Genomic DNA, 19,575 nt, shown 5'->3' with positions numbered 1-19,575 from the left:
CTCGCTTATCGCAGGCTATCATAAGCAAAATCTTGAACCAAAGTCAAAGTGAAGTTTATGAGTGTCATCTGTAACAAAATACATAAACAAAAACAGAAAATAAAAACAAAGACAAAAACTTTAAACAAAATATGGCTTATCTGTCCTCCATGCAGACATCCTCGGTTGAAAAGGTCCCGTAATTCCCAACACCACTTGACACTTGAGTCAGGTATAAAATCTTCGACTGCATTGAGAATTCTTCGTTCTAGCTTCACTTTTAAAAATTAATCGGTTTAAAATGCTATAATAATTGCAAATTCCGGCTAAACGGTAGAAGTTACGCACATTTCGTGAAATAAGAAGGTAAGCACTATATAAAACACGGATGCTGAACAATTTTCAGCGATCTCTTAGCAAGGGAAACCATCTGAAAGGATCAAACACCATCACGCCGTTTCCCCGCAGGGGTAGGCGGAGAGCACGGACCGCCAAATGACTCGGTCTTGGCACACACTTCTTGCCTCATTCACATTCATTCATTGTTACATACATACTCTTCTGACTTTTGACATGGCCCGACTCAAGAAGCTGATTCACTTGATCGTGCCATGTCTTTCTCGGGCGTCCCCGACTTCTGCTACCATTCACATTTGCGTCATATATTCTCCTTACACTCCTTTCTTCGCTCATTCGTTCTACATGCCCAAACCATATAAGCGTCCCTTTCCTAATCTTGCTCATTACGCTTGCATCAGCCTTTACTCTTTGCGGATCTCCACATTTCTCACACGATCTTACATGGTTTTACCACAAATACGCCTCAGGGATCTCATTTCTACAGCATTCAGTCTACTTTCACCCTTTCTCTGCCAGTTCCATGTCTCACGTCCATACATCAGGGTAGGTACCAGCACTCCATTGTGGACTGCTAGCTTCGCTTCTTTGAACAATTTTTGGTAGAGCTAACTGCGTCCAGTCCTCTATTAATGGAGTTACCTGCATTTACCCTTCTTTCAACATCTCTGTCAGCCTTCCCATCTCTCGTAAACATACTTCCTAAATACACAAACTCTTCCAAATTGTTAATTATTAATTTAAAATATAATACCTACCGTTGATACATACGTACATACAAAAATTGCATAAGTAATACTTAGGAAAAAAATGTGATAGGGAATCAAAAATAAAGCATATTAATAAATAGGGACCTTCTCAGATAAATTAAAAAAAGTTTTTACATTATAAATCTAACTGGTTATTTAACTTTTTTTAACTATGTCGTAGGTAAGTAGATAATTCACTTTTTGACCATTTATTATTTACTATTTATTACACATAAAACAGGTAATTTGTTTGTTTTTAAAAATATGGATCATTTCGTAAACATTTTCGTCTCCAAATAGTATAAGAAATAGTCCTTATACGCGACTGTCTGTTTTTCTAAACTACGATACGGAATGTGATACGGTTTTCACCACAGACATAAGAATTAATAGACGAGAAGATAATGGCGAGGGGTAAAATCAACTGTTGAAGAACGAAGGGGGTGAAGCTGACTGTGATTCGTCAATAAATCAATCTGACAGTAAATAGGCATCTCGCATTATAATATCGCCATTTACTTCTTAAAAGTAAAATCTGCTTTTGAATGAATAGACATTTTTACATGGGAGCGCAAATTACTCGCCACGTTATGAACAAATTTGCGAAGTCTAAATTCGGCAAAAAAAATCGGTTCTATTTTCAGAGTCGAATATTTCGTTTAAGTATTTAGTTAAGACACTTTTATAAATGTTCATAATTTACTTCCCAGCAACCAACCAGCTTTGTGTTTCGCGTCCAGACATGTTTCTACAACTGATCCATATTATACAATGTGAATATGCTTAAAATAAAGTAAAATAATGCTTATATATGGAATGTAATACGACAATTGGGTTTATTCTCTTTTTCACATCTATTTTTACAAGTTTTCATAGCATTAGGTCAACATTTTGCCGTGTTATTTCGTAAAATGAACCGATGATGCCTCGACCATAGTTTGCACAAGAATGATGACGTCACGTTTTCAAATTTCACTTGAGGCCATACGCGAGCACAGCCGGCTCCAATGGAACCGGTATGGGGAGTGGGGATAATACGCTTTTAATCACTTAGGGCAGGTCTACTAATATTCATATGTCTATGGTTTTCACAATCATTTAGAGAATTTCTTCCGGAAGGTTTATATATATATGTAATATATGTATATTAGTTGTATAGAAAGTAGAGGAAAGTCGATGTTTATCCTGGAATTCACAACCTCAAAACTTATCTTGGGTAGATATTTCTCTTTATGAAAACGCTCCTCATTTGTGGGTTGTGACATCACATCTCATTAGACGCTGTGTCCGTGAATGTGTTAAGAATGTGTTTACTCAAAACAACGATTGTCTTATTTATAAACTTATCAACGTTTAAACTTATTAACACACATACCTTGTTAATTATACTAGCTATTGTTTCTCTTTCATAAAACGAATAACTTTTTAACACCATGTAAGCCTGAACATACTTTTATATGCTTATTATCCGCTTCACATGTACACTATTTAATGCATTCTGTGTTGGAACGAATGTTCCGCCATTATTTTTTATATATCTGTGTTAACCATTCCGTAGTTCCCACTATGAGTCCCCTATGGTATTGCTAATTGTTGTGAGGCTGGAGGGTATGGGAAGGGAAAGAAGGTGGGAAGAGGAAGGCTGTGAAGTACCTGACTGTTTAAATCTGGTTGCCAAACAAGTCTAAAGCCATTCCAAACAACATTTCAATTCTGAATGATGGTCTTTCACCAAGGCGATACTGAGAGTATCTCCGGGAGGAATGCAGATTACGCCAAACTCTGGGAATTGAATAAAAATGCACTTTCTAGATGAGAAAAGTGTGTAGAAACTCATTAAAAAAAGAATTAAGGCGCGGAAGAATAAATTGAGGGAGATACAGCCGATCAAAGTTTAATAAAATTGCACTTCGCGATCTGATATTATGACCATATTCGGACAGTCAGCCGCCATATTTTGTCACTGTTAAGAAAATCAAATTAATAACTTTTTAATACTTTTGAAATTTCAGTAGTGCCAACCCAAAAATAAAAAGTGTTGCCATATAATAATATCAATGCATGGAAAATTCTGAAAATTAAATATCATTTGCCAGATTGGTAGTTTATTATTTAAAATCTTGTAAATACTTAATTTATGTATATATATATATATATAACCTAACCTAACTGTGATTTTCTATAACAAAAAAATGACCCTTTAATAACGCCCACTCGCGTCCCCTTTAGAGTTTTATCCCAGTTTTCAAGTAGTTTGTGGGCTACGCTAGGTTTGTATAGACGGTTTGTGATTTAATACTAATACCTTTTTTCCATGTTATTTCCTGTTACACAAAATTGCCCCTTTAATAACGCCTGCTCGCGTCCACTTTAGAGTTTTATCCCAGTTTTCAAGTAGTTTGTGGGCTACGCTAGGTTTGTATAGACTGGTTTGTGATTTAATTCTAATACCTTTTTCCCATGTTCTTCTGCCTACTCTAACCCAAACTAAAAACCTATTTTGTAAAAAAATATTATTATTATATGGCAACACTTTTCTTTTTTTGGTTGGCACTACTGAAATTAAAATAGTTATTAATTTGATTTTCTTAAGTCATAGTTGATTGTTGATAAATAAAACATGGTTTCTATGTATCGCGTACGAAATTTCAAAACCCTATAACTCAGTTAACAGTGCCGACCCCCACCTAATTCTTTCAGATTCCCCAGCCCTAAATTAGTCTAAATCAAGTTCAATTTCGGTTATTCGAGTGACTCCGAATTTTACCCTCAGATCGCGAAGTGCAATTTTATTAAACTTTGATCGGCTGTATCTCCCTCAATTTATTCTTCCGCGCCTTAATTCTTTTTTTAATGAGTTTCTACACACCTTTCTCATCTAGAAAGTGCATTTTTATTCAATTCCCAGAGTTTGGCGTAATCTGCATTTCACCCGTATCTCCCACTCTAGCGTCCCACATATACACTGTAAATATACAATTTTAAATGGATTAATTTTGAAACAACACAAACCTATATAAATAAGAATGTAAATGTTCGTTTGTTCAAAATCTTGAATTTCCCAAAGTTTTTCACCGATTGCTTTGAAATTTGGACAAAACGTTTTATTCCAATACGCGTGTGTTTTTATATACATTTATTATGTAGATGTCATCTGTGACAGGTAAAAACAGCGCCATCAGTTGGACGTAAAATCAACACGCGCTTTTGTTTCTCTATCTGCATAGACTGAGCCCAACAACGCGTGGCGGGGTACATCTAATTAATTAAATACAATTTACTTGCGCACGCCGGGATTTAAACTCTAGACCTTCGGATTGCTAGTCGAGAGCCATACCCCTCGATCACGGAGGCCGTCAAGTCATCAACAACTGAATTATGATATACTAAGGTAGGTTAGGTTAGGTTAGGTTAGCTTATATGGGTGTCAGTATATTGGCGTATTGACAAAAACTGTTGTACAGTTGTTTTTTCAATATAATGTGTCATTTGGTAGATGTGATGTGAAACTATAAATTACTAAAATAAGAAATGGTTTGGGTTTAAACAAAAGATTTTCCCAATCATCTACCATTCTGATCTTAAATGATATCAGTATCTATACAATTTATATCTATATCGTTGTAAATACCATATTTTCTGTGAACTTGTGAATTGTGAAATTGTGATTTGTGAACTTGTGAATTGTGAACTTGTGAACTAGTGAATTGTGAATTTGTGAATTGTGAACTTGTGAATTGTGAACTTGTGAATTGTGAACTTGTGAACTTGTGAATTGTGAACTTGTGAATTGTGAACTTGTGAATTGTGAACTTGTGAATTGTGAACTTGTGAATTGTGAACTTGTGAATTGTGAACTTGTGAATTGTGAACTTGTGAATTGTGAACTTGTGAATTGTGAACTTGTTAATTGTGAACTTGTGGATTGTGAACTTGGGAATTGTGAACTTGTTAATTGTGAACTTGTGAATTGTGAACTTGTGAATTGTGAACTTGTGAATTGTGAACTTGTGAATTGTGAACTTGTGAATTGTGAACTTGGTAATTGTGAACTTGGTAATTGTGAACTTGTGAATTGTGAACTTGGTAATTGTGAACTTGGTAATTGTGAACTTGTGAATCGTGAACTGTACCAAGTTTTTAAAATCGTAAATCAAAACGTTTCATGTTTTGTTATCAAGAAGTACCTAGTATTTTTTATGTGAATACCGCCCAAGGATCTGCTCTTAAACGTCTGGAGCCTGTGAGCATATGGCAAACCCTTTTGGGGTATGTTGTGAGGCTGAAGGTAGTGGGGAAGGGAATGAGAAAGGAATAGGAGGGTATGGAAGTACCTGGCTATTCAGAGGTGGTCACCAATACACGGCTAAAGCCATTTCAAGCAACGTTTCAATTCTGAATGGTGGTCTTACACAACAGAAAGATCTTTATGTCTTCAGTTATCAATTGGCCTAAAATGGTGACCCCATACAAACATTGTTTTAATAATATGCATGCACAATATGATCAAAATATAACCTACTGTCTGGGAGAACTATTTCACATTAAATATTAAAAAAACGCTCCTTCCAAGTTATTCATGTCAACATGTTGTTTGCTTTTTAAATACAGTATCTGTGTAAACATGTGTGTATCTAAATTTACGCTGTGAAAAACACATATTTCGAGACTTCGTTTACTACGCAGTTATCTCCTTATCTTATGTTATAATTTATAATTCTTTCACTGTTATTTACTTTGTATAGCTTAAAGATGTACAGTTATTGTCTTTAAATATAAGTTATTATGTTACGTAAATAAGGTAAATACTGTCTGCATAGTACTTTGTTCTGTGTCATAGAGAAAAACAAAAGGAGATATGGCATGGAACATATACCGAGTCAAATCCAATGAAAGTTGTACGTTTGATGTGTAGGTAGAAATAAACACAGGGTGCCGTTGTCTGTAAATGAGATTTGCAGTAGTATGGCTGAATGATGTTGGCGACTCTTTTATGTGAGTTCCGCACAAGAGTCCCAACCCAACCGTCTGGAGCCAATGAGACTATATATATTAAATTTATTCTTTATAGCGTTTAGGCATAACTCACGAAAATCCCCAAGGCTTTTAGCTTCTTTAACATCCGTCGGTAGTTCATTGAATATCTTGAATCTTTTAAAATAGAGATTATTTTGGGTTCCCGACAAATTTGTTCTCGAAAGTCTAAAACCTCTAGAGCTTCTCGTGGGGTAGCCATGTATTTCAAGTATGGCTACCACAATTGGGGTATGTTGTGAGGATAATGGTGGTCACGAGGGGAAGAGTAAGGTGGGAAGTACTTGACCATTCAGATCTCGTCACCAAACATGGCTAAAGCCATTTCAAGCAAATTTGATCCTGAATGGTGATCTTTCACCAGGGCGCTACTGTAAATCTGCCTACGATTTTGGAACGTTCCGAAAATATACACACATATAGCTACAATATACACGGTGTCTGGAAACCAGTAGCACAAGCGGCAAACTGTGGCATGCATCAAACAGAGAACCCAAAAAACTTTTTTTTAATAATTTTTGAACATTTAATACTTTTTTATTGTTTGTTTTTGGGGTATTATGCCGTGTTGCGCTAACTCCTTCTTTAGCCGACGTTTCGGACAGCGTTGCAGTGTCCATCATCAGGGCAGATCCGGTAGATCCGAAGATGTGTAAATTTTTTTAAAGGAGTTAGCGCAACACGGCATAACACCCCAAAAACAAACAATAAAAATGCTTTTGGCCGTGAGAATCTAAAAACTTACCATTTAATACTTTTTTAACCTTTTTTCCGCAACTAAAGTTTAAAAAGACTTTGGAGCCGTTTCTCTGTATCATATTTCGTTTGGAGCCGTTTCTACACTTCGACACATTTAAAAAGACAATAAACAGCTGATAATAACTCCCTAGCGATTGATTTTTAAAATTTGACCAAAAATTCTATTAACCCATTTACGCCTGCCGTGCCCAAACGAGGACGCCTTCAAATCTACCCACCATTTTGTTATTAATGTGGTAAGTTTTGCTAACAGTGCATTATTGTCGAGTTAATTGATTTGTCTTACATTTTATATCAAACATTTTGGATAACACCATTTATAAACAGTGTTTTAGTGTCATAAATAAAGGGAATCTCAGAGTCGCGGTGATTACCAAATGTAAGTATTTTTTTTAATATGTTTACGTTCGTAAATTTTTAATTTTTCTACATAATCTTATTGAACACTTTGTTTACTTTTGAATAAAAATTTTATAAGGTAAAATATATAATTTACTGAACTGTGAACTACTTTTTTTTGTTGGTGTCCCCAAATAGGGACAGTGGGCACATAAAGAGTAAAATATTCTTTTTTTTTTACAGAGTTTTGACTGCACATAAATATGTCAAAACGGCAATTTGAAGTAAGCGATAACTATCATGGACTCCAGGAGGCCCTTGATGCTATTATGGCAGAAGAGGGCTCAGATGTTGAATTTGATATCGTTGCTCTTCCCCCAGAAACAAGTATCCTCACTGACGAAGAAGAAGGCGATGAAGACAATATTATTACCAATGACATGCCAAGAGATATTCCTGGAAATATCGAAGTTTTTGCAAACAGAAACGAAGAAGATTGTGACAGTTCTGATGAAGAGCCTTTGTCGAATTCCGCTAGAAGGCAACGATGCAATGTTGGGCTCCGTTGGCGTAAATGCGAGCCTAGCTACGATCACATGCCTTTTGATGAGAATAATGTACAACAACGATGCAAAAACCTAATTACTGATCTCAAAGGTAAAAATCCTGTTTCAATTTTTGATCAGGAAGTAATCGATATGATTCTTCAATATTCTGATTTGTATGCATCACAAAACAATAAACATGATATCAATATTACCATTGGTGAGTTGAAAACATTTTTGGGCATTCTATCTCTATCTGGTTATCACACTTTGCCTCGCGAACGTCTATTTTGGTCTTTAGACGAGGACTGTAATGTACCTGTTGTTTCTAAGGCAATGACAAGAAACAGATTTTTAGATATCAAAAAGTACCAACATTTTTGTGATAATACTGTAGCTGCTGAAACATCAGATAAAATGTTCAAGATGCGAACCCTTGCTGAGGTTCTCATGAAGAAATTTATGCAATGGGGAGTGTTTCACACAAATCTGTCAATAGATGAATCCATGGTGAAATATTTTGGACGTCATCCATCGAAACAATTTATTCGAGGTAAGCCTGTACGCTTCGGTTATAAAAATTGGATGCTCGCTAGTGCTGATGGCTACTGCTACAATTTTGATATTTATTGCGGCAAGTCGCAAATACCCACCAATGAGTTGTTGAGTACACGAGTTGTGAAAAACCTGTTGAACAAGCTAAACACAGATCCTAGAGACCATGTTGTGTTCTTCGATAATTTTTTCACTAGCTATGCATTGCTGCGGGATTTATGGGAATCTGGCTACAGGAACTGTACGTGAGGGTGGGACCTGCAAATTTTCTCTCACACCCGTCAAGGAGATGAAAAAGAAAAGTCGTGCTGACTTTGACTACCGGTTCAACACGGTCAATAAAATATTGTTTGTTCGCTGGCTGGATAACAGCGTTTGTACAATGGGAACAAACTACGATAATTTTCTTCCGAGCTCAATCGAAAAGAAGAAAATCGATGAAAATATTCCTCAAGTATTTATGAATTACAACAGAGGCATGGACGGTGTCGATCAAGCCGATCAGTCGATTTCAACGTATCGAACTTCAATACGAGGCAAGAAGTGGTGGTGGGTGTTATTTACATACATGTTCGATCTACACATACTTAGTAACGACGTGAAGATGGACCAGCGCCCATAACATGTTTTACTCCAAATGTGCTGAGGAATAGCTGGTTAAAGTTTGTCGGGTACTTGCCTATACACCCTGTATATCGTAAAAAGGCCTACAAAAAAGTCAGAGAAGGTACATGTCTCTTTCCTAAGGATAACCCCCAGCAACGCCGGGTTGGTTAGTACCCAACCACTCAACCAACTAATAAAGGTTCACGAATCATCTCATTTGTTTCTAATATCTATAATAATAATCATTGGATGATTTGTATAGCGCGTTTTTGTGCAAAATTACCTCAAGGGCGCGGTCTGTGCATTTGTTTTTGTGTGAAGATATCGGGTTTGAATCCCGTTGAAGTTCTGAAATATCATTAAAATATTTTTATTTCTTGTAATTTGGGTGTTTTGATGTTTTTTGTGAAGTTTTATAATATACCTTACGACACTGGCTTTGCTACTGTAAAAATCATTCGTAACTAATAATACATGTTTATATAATACCAGCTGTACCCCGCCACGCTTTTCTGTGGCTCAGTCTTTCTGCGCAGACAAAAACAATAGCGCGTGTTGCTTTTACGTCCAACAGATGACGCTGTTAAAAAAAAACAGGTTTTTACCTGTAACAGGTGACATCTATATAATATAGGAATGTAAAAATACACGAGTATTCTAATGAAACGTTGTGCTAAAATTTAAAAACAATCGGTGAAGAAATTTCGGAGATTTAAGATTTTTAACAAACGAACATTTAAATTTTTATTTAAATAGATCATAGACATATGAATATTAGTAGACCTGCCCTAAGTGATTAAAAGCGTATTATCCCCACTCCCCATACCGGTTCCATTGGAGCCGGCTGGGCTCGCGTATGGCTTCCCGTGAATCTTGAGAATGTGACGTCATCATTCTTGTTCGAACTAGCGTCGAGCTATGGTCGAGGCATTTTACGAAATAACACGGCAAAATGGTTGCTTGTGATATGAAAACTAGTAAAAATAGATGTGAAAAAGAGAATAAACCCAATTGTCGTATTACATTCCATAAGTAAGCATTATTTTACTTTATTTTAATCTTATTCACACCGTATTATATGGATCAGTTTTAGAAACATATACTATCACATCACAATGTAGCGATTCTCAAGTGTGCTCGTCGTTGTTTATTGGGGTAAGTAAATTATGAAACATTTGTAAAAGTGTCTTAACTAAATACTCTGAAACTAACTACGACTCTGAAAATAGAAGAACTTTACTTTGCCGAATTTGGACTTCGCAAATTAGTTCATAACGTGGCGAGTAATTGGCGCTCCCATGTAAAAATGTCTATTCATTCAAAAGCAGATTTTACTTTTAAGAACTAAATGGTGATATTATAATGCGAGATGCCTATATCCTGTCAGATTGATTTATTGACGAATCACAGTCAGCTTTACCCCCTTCGTTCTTCCACAGTTGATTTTACCCCTCACCTTTAATTTCTAGTCTATATATTCTTATGTCTGTGAAATAGATAGATATTAAAATGATTAATTTAATTTTTGTTGTTAATTATTGCGGGTATCTTTCTCACCAATGGTAGGTTTTGTTACCAGTTGATACACTTATTACCATATTAGCAATGCTTTAATGATAATTATAAATAGCACGCAATTTAAATATTTTATTATTGTTTATATCACGCCAATACATTTTTGCATATGAATCCATACAATTAAAGGTAGTAATAATAAACATTATTTCATTTATATTATTGGTAAAATATGCATAAAAAATTGCAGCTTAATAATTTTAAATGTTTTTTATCGAACGTTAGAAACTTGTTTTTATCTTTTATTTAGCGACCTTTATGACTATATAATTTCATTTCTTTAACCAAATACATCAACTGAATTTGGCCAATGACTCTTTTGAGTGGAGTTAAAAAAATATATAAAATATTGTATAATGTTTTCAGCTGGCTATACTGTGCTATACTGAAGATTCTACATAAAATGTATGTACCCAAGCATACGCATTCACTGAACAGAAAATACCTAGAAGTGTCGTATTATTTATTTATTTTACTTTTTCTCTTTAATATTTTACGGTGTTGCGTACCGACGATTGGTACTGGACGAATGGACTGTATTATTATCGAGAAAGAAATAATCAAATGATCGTGTTTGTTTATCACAAGGAAAGTCAGGAATGGGGAAAAGGAGGCCTTTCCTTGTGAGTGGTGTTTGTTTTCATTTGGAAGTTCTGGTGGTTTCTGAAGGTTCTGTGGGCACTATTATTAGTTCTTAGATGTACATTAAGCACCGTTTTTTCCACAACACGAACTGTTTTGTAATCACCACACTGTTTAATATATTTAACTTGGGGATGATAATTTAAGGACTTTTCACGAGAGTGTTACGTGCGACATAATTTAATATTCGAAAGTATATTCGAACATAAAAACAAACGATACTAGCGTCAGTCTTCCTTTTTTCAAATCTTCATTCTTGCTGTCTTTGTAGGTAAGGCCTTTAAGATTGGAACAAAACCAGAGAAGGGAAGAGGCAATTTAGGTAGGAACTGGAACGTGGAATATTCATAATACTGTTTTAATATTAAACAACGGAGAAGATCACAATTTGAGGTACATATAAGTATAAAAGGTCACGGGACAGTTTTACTATTTTGTTGCATATTTCAAAAGATAGTTGCTGAACTGTCTGTAAGTGATGTTGAAAATGTCGAAAGTCAATGCAGAATCGTTAAGCAGTTGAGTCGCTCTGTTGGTTGGCGCATTAGTTAACCTCATTCAATATAAGTGGATTAATTATAGTTCTAAAGATGAGTTTAAAAACATGTTTACGTAAAGGTATTTTCGGCGTACTTCTAAGGTGTTTAAATCGAGCAATCCTGCTAAGAACAAGGATGAATATAGAAATGGATACTACGTATATTCTCTCATAGTGTTATGTAGCGATTTGAATCGTAGAAAAGAATAATAACAATCAAAGCTGTCACACGCTAGTGCTTGCAATCCTAGCGGCAATTCTCGGAACTAACGGCCCACGCGGCCGGCTTGCTGCCCGTTCTCGGGCCTTTTCAGCTCCTGTATGGACATCAACACGTACCTCGCGAAACGCGACCCGGAAACCAAAACCGAATTCAAAAGAATATTTGGACGTTAGTCTGGATAATCACCCTAAAATCTTTACCTTTCGACAAGGAATATAGTATAAACTGACCGGATTTGTCAGCAAACCTAACCATGTTAACCAATGGCGGCCTCACATCTCATCACCCATAGTAGAAAACTATGTAAGATTGACCTTTGTACCCCCTATTCATGTGCTTTCGTAAACTCAATGCCGATTTCGTAAATTAAATTCAGAGAAGGAAATCACAATTAGATAGGATTATAATTTGTACCTGTAATTTTTACCATGTCCCATACGTATAAGATGTCATTTTTTGTGTTGAATTCTTTGTGTATTTTGTAACGTAGCCCTTTCCATAAATATAACGTTGAAACCTAACTATTTTGTCATTAATGAACCCCTGCACTGAAAGAAATGTTTGGGTACTATTTACAAAATTTTCAGTAATTATCTACTAAACAGTTTAGTTGCTGTGGTGACTGCCGAACTTTTAGCTACTGTTTGCTAAACAGCAGTTTATTTATGACAGCTTAACGATTCAGACATTCTAGCTAAACTAATCGGTTGAGACAGCTTTCTGTGTTTAGTTGTGTTACCTAAACTGTATTTATGACAGCTTAACGATTCAGATATTCTAGCTGAACTAATCGGTTGAGACAGCTTAGTGTTTAGTTGTGTTACCTAAACTGTATTTATGACAGCTAACGATTCAGATATTCTAGCTAAATTAATCGGTTGAGACAGCTTTGTGTTTAGTTGTGTTACCTAAACTGTATTTTTGACAGCTAACGATTCAGATATTCTAGCTAAACTAATCGGTTGAGACAGCTTTCTGTGTTTAGTTGTGTTACCTAAACTAAAAAATATATACCTAAACCATTTTGTAGTGTTTGGTTAGAAAAACATAACTGTTTAGATGTAGTAACCTTATTATTTAGTTAATATTCCGAAATGGTTAGGTTGATTAACTAAACTTCGGTTGAAATAGCCCTACCGATATAGGTGTTTTAGCTCTACTGCTAGCTAGCTTTAGGTACTGTAGCTTAGCTTTTTGGTTAGATTATCTGTATTAAATAGGAAGTGCAGCTTTGCAGTTTAGCTGAAAACAATACAGGGTGTAAATGTAACCACCATCAACTCCAAGAATTGATTCAGAATCATGGGTTAAATACTATGAGTTGCAGGTAGTTTATTACAACCCTTTTGAGAGATAAAACCTAAATAAATAAATATTATGTTTTGTAAGACTAGAATGTACTTATTAAAAACCTCATTCACATAAAATTTATTTTGTTAAGAATCGTCTCTCAAAATATTATTTCCAGCTACCAGCAAAGCCTCAAAAAAGAAAACACGTTTGATCATACACACATTTATATTATCATTTTTTATAATAATTTTTTCTTAAATATAGTAAAAGTTGTTTGTGTCCTGATTTGGCACATTCTTTTCGGCGCTGCCTGTATGTGTCTTTGTGCTTTTCTACGACAGTATTGAATGTTAAAATTTCTCTGTTTATCAGAAAAATGAAAAACTTTGTTACATGTTGTGAAGTATTTTTATTTTATTTCACTAATATGACAAAAACAAGAAACACAAATAAATTTATAAGCACAAAACACATTTTAAATGTAAACCAAGTCTGCGACCGAATCTTTATCTGGTTTAAATATTCATTTGAGTCGCTAATATTGTTCTAAATGATTAAATATTTCAATTTGAGGTTTTAGTCATAAATTTATTCAAAAAATAATATGAATACAGCATTCATGAGCACGAAACACATTTTAAGTGTGTAACCAAGTCTGCGAATGAATTTTGAACCTCACTTAGCACGTTGAAGTTAATATGAGGAAATATACTCATCTCATGAAACATTAAAATGCAGTATTTTTTAATATCCGGCATAGATACTGCTGTTTTTTTTAAATTTTCAAATAAATTTTGATTAATTCCCGGTTTTAGAGATACTGAAGCTAATTCATTTTTCAGGGTCAAAGGCGAAGGTAATGCAAAAATTTTAGATAAGAATCGATAACATTTTGGTCCTCCCTTATATACAGCAAGTGCAAAAATTAATCCGCGCGACTATATCTTCGACCCTTTTTTTGACCGGGCTAAGCTTTGATTGTGATAAAATGAATTTAGAGAGTGAAATGAATTAAAGAGAATCTTCCAAGCAGGTTCTATTTCTGTAACGAGTTGCCATAGAGAGGCGTTTCTTTAAATAACAATTTTTACGCTGGACATACCGCAGCTTCAGCTTGGTACCTAAAATCTCCAAACGCATTTTCTTCTTCCTGGGAGAAAGAGCTGCGGTTGACCCAATGTAACCTTATATGCTCTTCCTTTTACCTGGAAAACACACAATATTTCAAGCTAATTATTACATTATTCAAACAAAAGGAAAAAAAATAATGATTGTAAAACAAAAAACTATAAATATTCTTACGCAGGGAAGAAACGTTTTTCCGTGTGGCTGAATTACTGCCGCTGATGTCTGAAAAAAAAATTATCTTAGTGGAAAGGAAGAAACGATCAGCATATTGGATGATCAAAATTTTGAATATCGTCGGCTTAGAGTGTAAACCTGCTAACGGCCAAATAGGTAACTTTACAGGAGAGACAAAAAACGTTCTTAAAAAAAAAAAAAATAATTTTAAGAAACGGTTCTAATACAGTATTGTGTATTTTTTTATTCTTTATAATATAAATCAAAAGAAGAGTTAATAAATTCAGTATTTATTTAATAATTAACACATTTGTGATATAACAGGTTTTCGTAGTGCAGTAACATTATTAATAAAGGATTTGGCAGTTTTTCACTCTTCAAACTACTTCATTTTTTTTTTTTATTAAAAGTAATGTTTCTAAATACAACGTTTTGTTAATATAGATTAGGAACACCTTTTTCGGTCTCAATATTATAATATTGATAGATTCTATAACTTTGGAAAATTATCACGTAATTTAATTCTAAAACTAAATGCTCTACTATAATAGCTTCTCTTAAAAACAAAATTTCTCTCTTATCAAAAAAATATTGAACTCTTTATATTTTACTCTCTAACATAAAGTAACAGTTACACGTTGAAAGTTTGTAACCTGAATATTTCTAAAATAAAATCAAAATAAATCACATTACACACCAGTCAGTCTCAATTATTACTAATACGAGTAGTGACTAGTCATGAAGTAAATTATCATAATAATAACGATAGTCTTCAGGTAAAATGCTTTTTAAATATTGCAAGTCTTCAAACTTCCTTTTCGTAATTTTTATTTTTGTTTGAAAGTGATTTCTAAGGAAATCAAAAGGCTATGCAATTGAAGTCGGTGATTTTCTTTGCGGTAGTATTTTCCATACATCAGTGAATCTCAATTTAAAAAATACGTCACCGTTTGGAGTGTACTGAAGAGCTCTAATATCAGTAACTTTAGCGTCATCTTTACCACGTCCAGGACGAATGCTTTTTAAAAAATTTACTTCATCAAAGCTTTTGAAAAAAGTATGGTTTAAGTAAGTTACATCATAAGGTCTAGGGTTTTTCCTTGCCGACCTGCAAATAGATATATACTCCGCAGGAACATTGATGTTTTTAATTTTTCGAAGAAAACTTCTTCGGAAAGGTTTTCACTTTGTGATGGCATTATTTATTTTAGTAAAAACACAAATAACTTTGTTTACATCACTTTATTTGTACACAATCAACATGTTTCGTGAACAATGTTCACTTCTTCAGGATCAAACGTATACGTATACGTTTGATCCTGAAGAAGTGTACATTGTTCATGAAGCATGTTGATTGTGTACAACTAAAGTGATGTAAACAAAGTTATTTGTCTTTTTATTAAAATTGATGTTTTAGTCCATCTGTGTGTGCCCAACTTCTAGAAACTTTTGTTTTATGATTATGTTGTGGTTTATAGCAGACAATAGCAATGCATTAGACGTTACACAATTCATGTTTTGATACATGCAACCATCGCTATAAACAATGATTTTATGCTTACAATGCTTACAAAGTAAAAACACAAATAACTTTGTTTACATCACTTTATTTGTACACAATCAACATGTTTCGTGAACAATGTTCACTTCTTCAGGATCAAACGTATACGTATACGTTTGATCCTGAAGAAGTGTACATTGTTCATGAAGCATGTTGATTGTGTACAACTAAAGTGATGTAAACAAAGTTATTTGTCTTTTTATTAAAATTGATGTTTTAGTCCATCTGTGTGTGCCCAACTTCTAGAAACTTTTGTTTTATGATTATGTTGTGGTTTATAGCAGACAATAGCAATGCATTAGACGTTACACAATTCATGTTTTGATACATGCAACCATCGCTATAAACAATGATTTTATGTGGTTTTGCTTGTTCATTTTGTCGTAAAACCTTGTTCTCAATTAAACTGACCCATATACTTGCAAACTCTTTCGAATTTAAACCTTCTTCGGTTTCATTCCATAATTAGCAATTGCCATCTTTGTTCTTTAAATTAAGGCAAGATTGTGTATTTGGAGCTTTGTTCTATAGTATAAACTACTCTTTTTTTAACAATTATTTTACAAGCAATAATTGTTCGCCTGAAACACTCATCCACATTGAAAAATCTCCTGATAAAAGATACATGACGCCAACGGGACTCGAACCCGTGTCCCTTCGATTTCCGGTCGACAGCTCTGACCACTGAGCTATGGCGGCTTATCTCTTACCCGCGAAATTATTCAATATAATATACTAGTGTTTCATTCAACAATTACTGCTTGTTACATTTTTCACCTGAAAACAACCAACTTTATTTTTTATATGAGAAAGGCATTGTAAGTGCTAACACCGAATTATGTCATTATTTGTAAGAGCACGCGTGCTGTCATCGAAAACTCTATACAGAAAGGCGGTTAAGATGGACTTAGCAGCAGACTTTTGACGCAATGGATTTGGCAGTTTTACGCGTTTTTGTCAATTTAAAGCCAAAACTGACACTAGCTGTTTTTCCTAGCTTGTGTATTTTTTTTCTCTTTTGAATGGTATAATAAACGTAAAAACAGTCAAAATGGATTTAGCAGGTTTACACTTTAAGCCGACGATATTATTCCTTATCAAGTAACATAGAACAGATGTAATCTTACCTACCGTGATCCTTTTGACAGGAGGAACCAAACTGCTGGTACCCGGTAAGATATTAAGCTCTGGAATAAACATATTTATCGGGTTAACCAACGTCTGTGAACACATAGCATATTATTCCTTTTCAAGTAAAATAGAACAGATTTTTACCTCTGCAATTCTGCATGATCCTTTTGGAAGGATTTATATTTTCCATGATGTAATTATGGTCTTTGAAGACATCGCACCGTCCTGGCGGAACACAACTTCAATTAGCTTAACACTTTAGCTAACTCATTTTTTTCAGTGCGTGTTTCCGTTTAGCGACTGAATTACTGCAGCTGGGTCCCACAGGAACAGGAACACTGATGTCTGAAAACAAAATGATCTTAGTGGTCAAAGGAAAGAAAGAAAAGATCTGCATATTGGATAACAAGTAACATAGAAGAGATGTTTACCTTTATAATTTTAGATGATCTTTTTGGCAGAAGGAACCACACTGCTGAAACCCGGTAAGATGTTATCAAGCTCTGAAATAAACATATTTATCGGGTTAACCAAAGTTCGTGAACTAAAATATCATATTGCAAGTAATTATGGTCTTTTATGACATCACATCGTCCTGATGGAAAACGGATGGGGTATAAAAATAAATTCAATTCTTAGGTGAAATTAAGTTACACATTGCATGGAACACTGGAGACAAAGGGATATTCACACCTGTATTTTCGTCATAACGGGTGCGATACTGTCTTAAATCTGGATAACTTCCGATGCCGGGTAGATTTAAAGTGGCAGTGCAGAACTTGCAGAACTTGAAACGCAGCGATCCATTGGGCTTTTTGTTTTTAATAGAGAAATGGCAGCCGCTAACTAACGCATATCTCGCCATTATAGGGTAGGATACGTATTCGATTCTATCAATTCACCAGGCCCATTTACCCTGATATACTCCGTGTTTACTGTCTGTCACTACAGCCCTTCACACAACACGGCTTGATAACTTTATCCACTTTATCTTCAGACATTTTAAAAGAACAACAACACAAAACACGCAAATATCTGAACTGTCAAGATGGCGTCACATGCGGTGGCAGTGCGTACTAAGAACTGAAAACTGCGTCATCGCGGCTACACGACAAAAAGGCCGGTGTGTTTGGTTGTTTTAACTAAAGTTTTGTTATACTTTGCTCAAGTTTGTGCAATGCAACTAATTGTTATGTAAAAATATCAAATTTAGATATTCCAACATCAGTTTAGCTATTTGAACAAAAAAATTAACCAAACTAGATGTTTAGTTAAATTTAACTAAATACTTTGGGAAGTAACACATAAACTTAAGTTACTAAAGTGAAATAGGTTTAGTAAATTACTTTAGGTTAATTAACCAAACCGATTATTTTGTTTAGGTAAGTAAGCCTTTAGTGTGCTATTATTAAAGTTTAGTTGTAATAGCTCAAGCACATTTTACTAAACAACGACGGTATCTGCACATAAAGTAGTTTAGGTACTGTAGCTAAAGTTTAGGCGATGGTTACACAACTTCAATTAGCTTAACACTTTAGCTAACTCATTTTTTTCAGTGTGTCTCCTTCTGAATGATGTAGCAGAAGATGATAGCTTACCCCCCGCTTGAGTGAGAGTCGATATCGTGCCTTCGAAAGAGTTAGTCCGAAGTAATGTCGATCGACCGGTATTCAAAATCCTACATCACTAATTATGTTGCTCTGGCTTCCAACGTAGGAAAGCAGCTCTACTTATTACTGAACCACGTTGATATTATACAGCACTTATTATATAGCATTGGCGCCTTATACGGGGCCTACTTATTATAGAAAACGCATAAACCTCTCTTGTACTTTATTTATTTTGTGCACAAGGGGCCCACATAATGGAGCTATATTCCAGGATATTGCGAACAAGCGCCTCGTTATCTATGTACACCGATTTGAAAGTAAACCGATTAGAAGAATTACGTTATTACAGAAAAGAATTACGTTATTTTAATCAGTTATCTCTTCAATGTACGCATCACGAACTTTTCACGAGAGTGTTACGTGCAACATAATTTAATATTCGAAAGGATATTCGAACATAAAAAGAAATGATACTAGCATAGGTTTTCCTTTTTTCAAATCTTCTTTCTTGCTGTCTTTAGGAATGGAACAAAACAAATGGAAAAGGCAATTTAGGTAGGAACTGGAACGTGCCTCAGTAGATTTAGTTTAAAAATAACTCGTGATTTATCGCTTATCTAGTGCAATTTATGCATTGTTAGCATCGATATAGATTACACAGGCCTGCAAATTGACACTTTTTGATAGTTTTTTTCACCATAATGGGTGAATCGTATGTATTTTGGTGCGCTGAGTCCAAATTTGTCCTCAGTTTTTCTTCAGCACGTAGGGATTTTC

At 34.7% G+C, this 19,575-nt stretch overlaps 1 protein-coding gene and 1 long non-coding RNA gene across 3 annotated transcripts in view; one reads left to right on the top strand and one right to left on the bottom strand.

Moving 5' to 3' along the window:
• Positions 1 to 19,575, top strand: part of LOC149416550 (cell growth regulator with RING finger domain protein 1-like) — a 110,783-nt gene that overhangs the window by 5,144 nt on the left and 86,064 nt on the right. The gene's annotated exons all lie outside the window — the stretch shown is intronic.
• On the bottom strand, positions 12,976 to 18,506 carry LOC149416551 (uncharacterized). 2 transcript variants are annotated; one of them, XR_016303428.1, is made up of 6 exons: positions 17,882 to 18,506; positions 17,620 to 17,691; positions 17,333 to 17,533; positions 17,185 to 17,244; positions 14,497 to 14,544; positions 12,976 to 14,399 (listed from the first exon to the last, which is right to left on the bottom strand). It is a non-coding gene; the product is annotated as an uncharacterized LOC149416551 (long non-coding RNA). Both variants share the same exon structure in this region.

The sequence above is a fragment of the Hesperophylax consimilis genome, chromosome 16, assembly GCF_061612785.1.
Source record: "Hesperophylax consimilis isolate HC1 chromosome 16, BYU_Hcon_1.0, whole genome shotgun sequence".
Lineage (NCBI taxonomy): Eukaryota > Metazoa > Arthropoda > Insecta > Trichoptera > Limnephilidae > Hesperophylax > Hesperophylax consimilis.
Note: the sequence above shows the minus strand (reverse complement) of the source record. Positions and strands in the feature narration are given on the sequence as shown.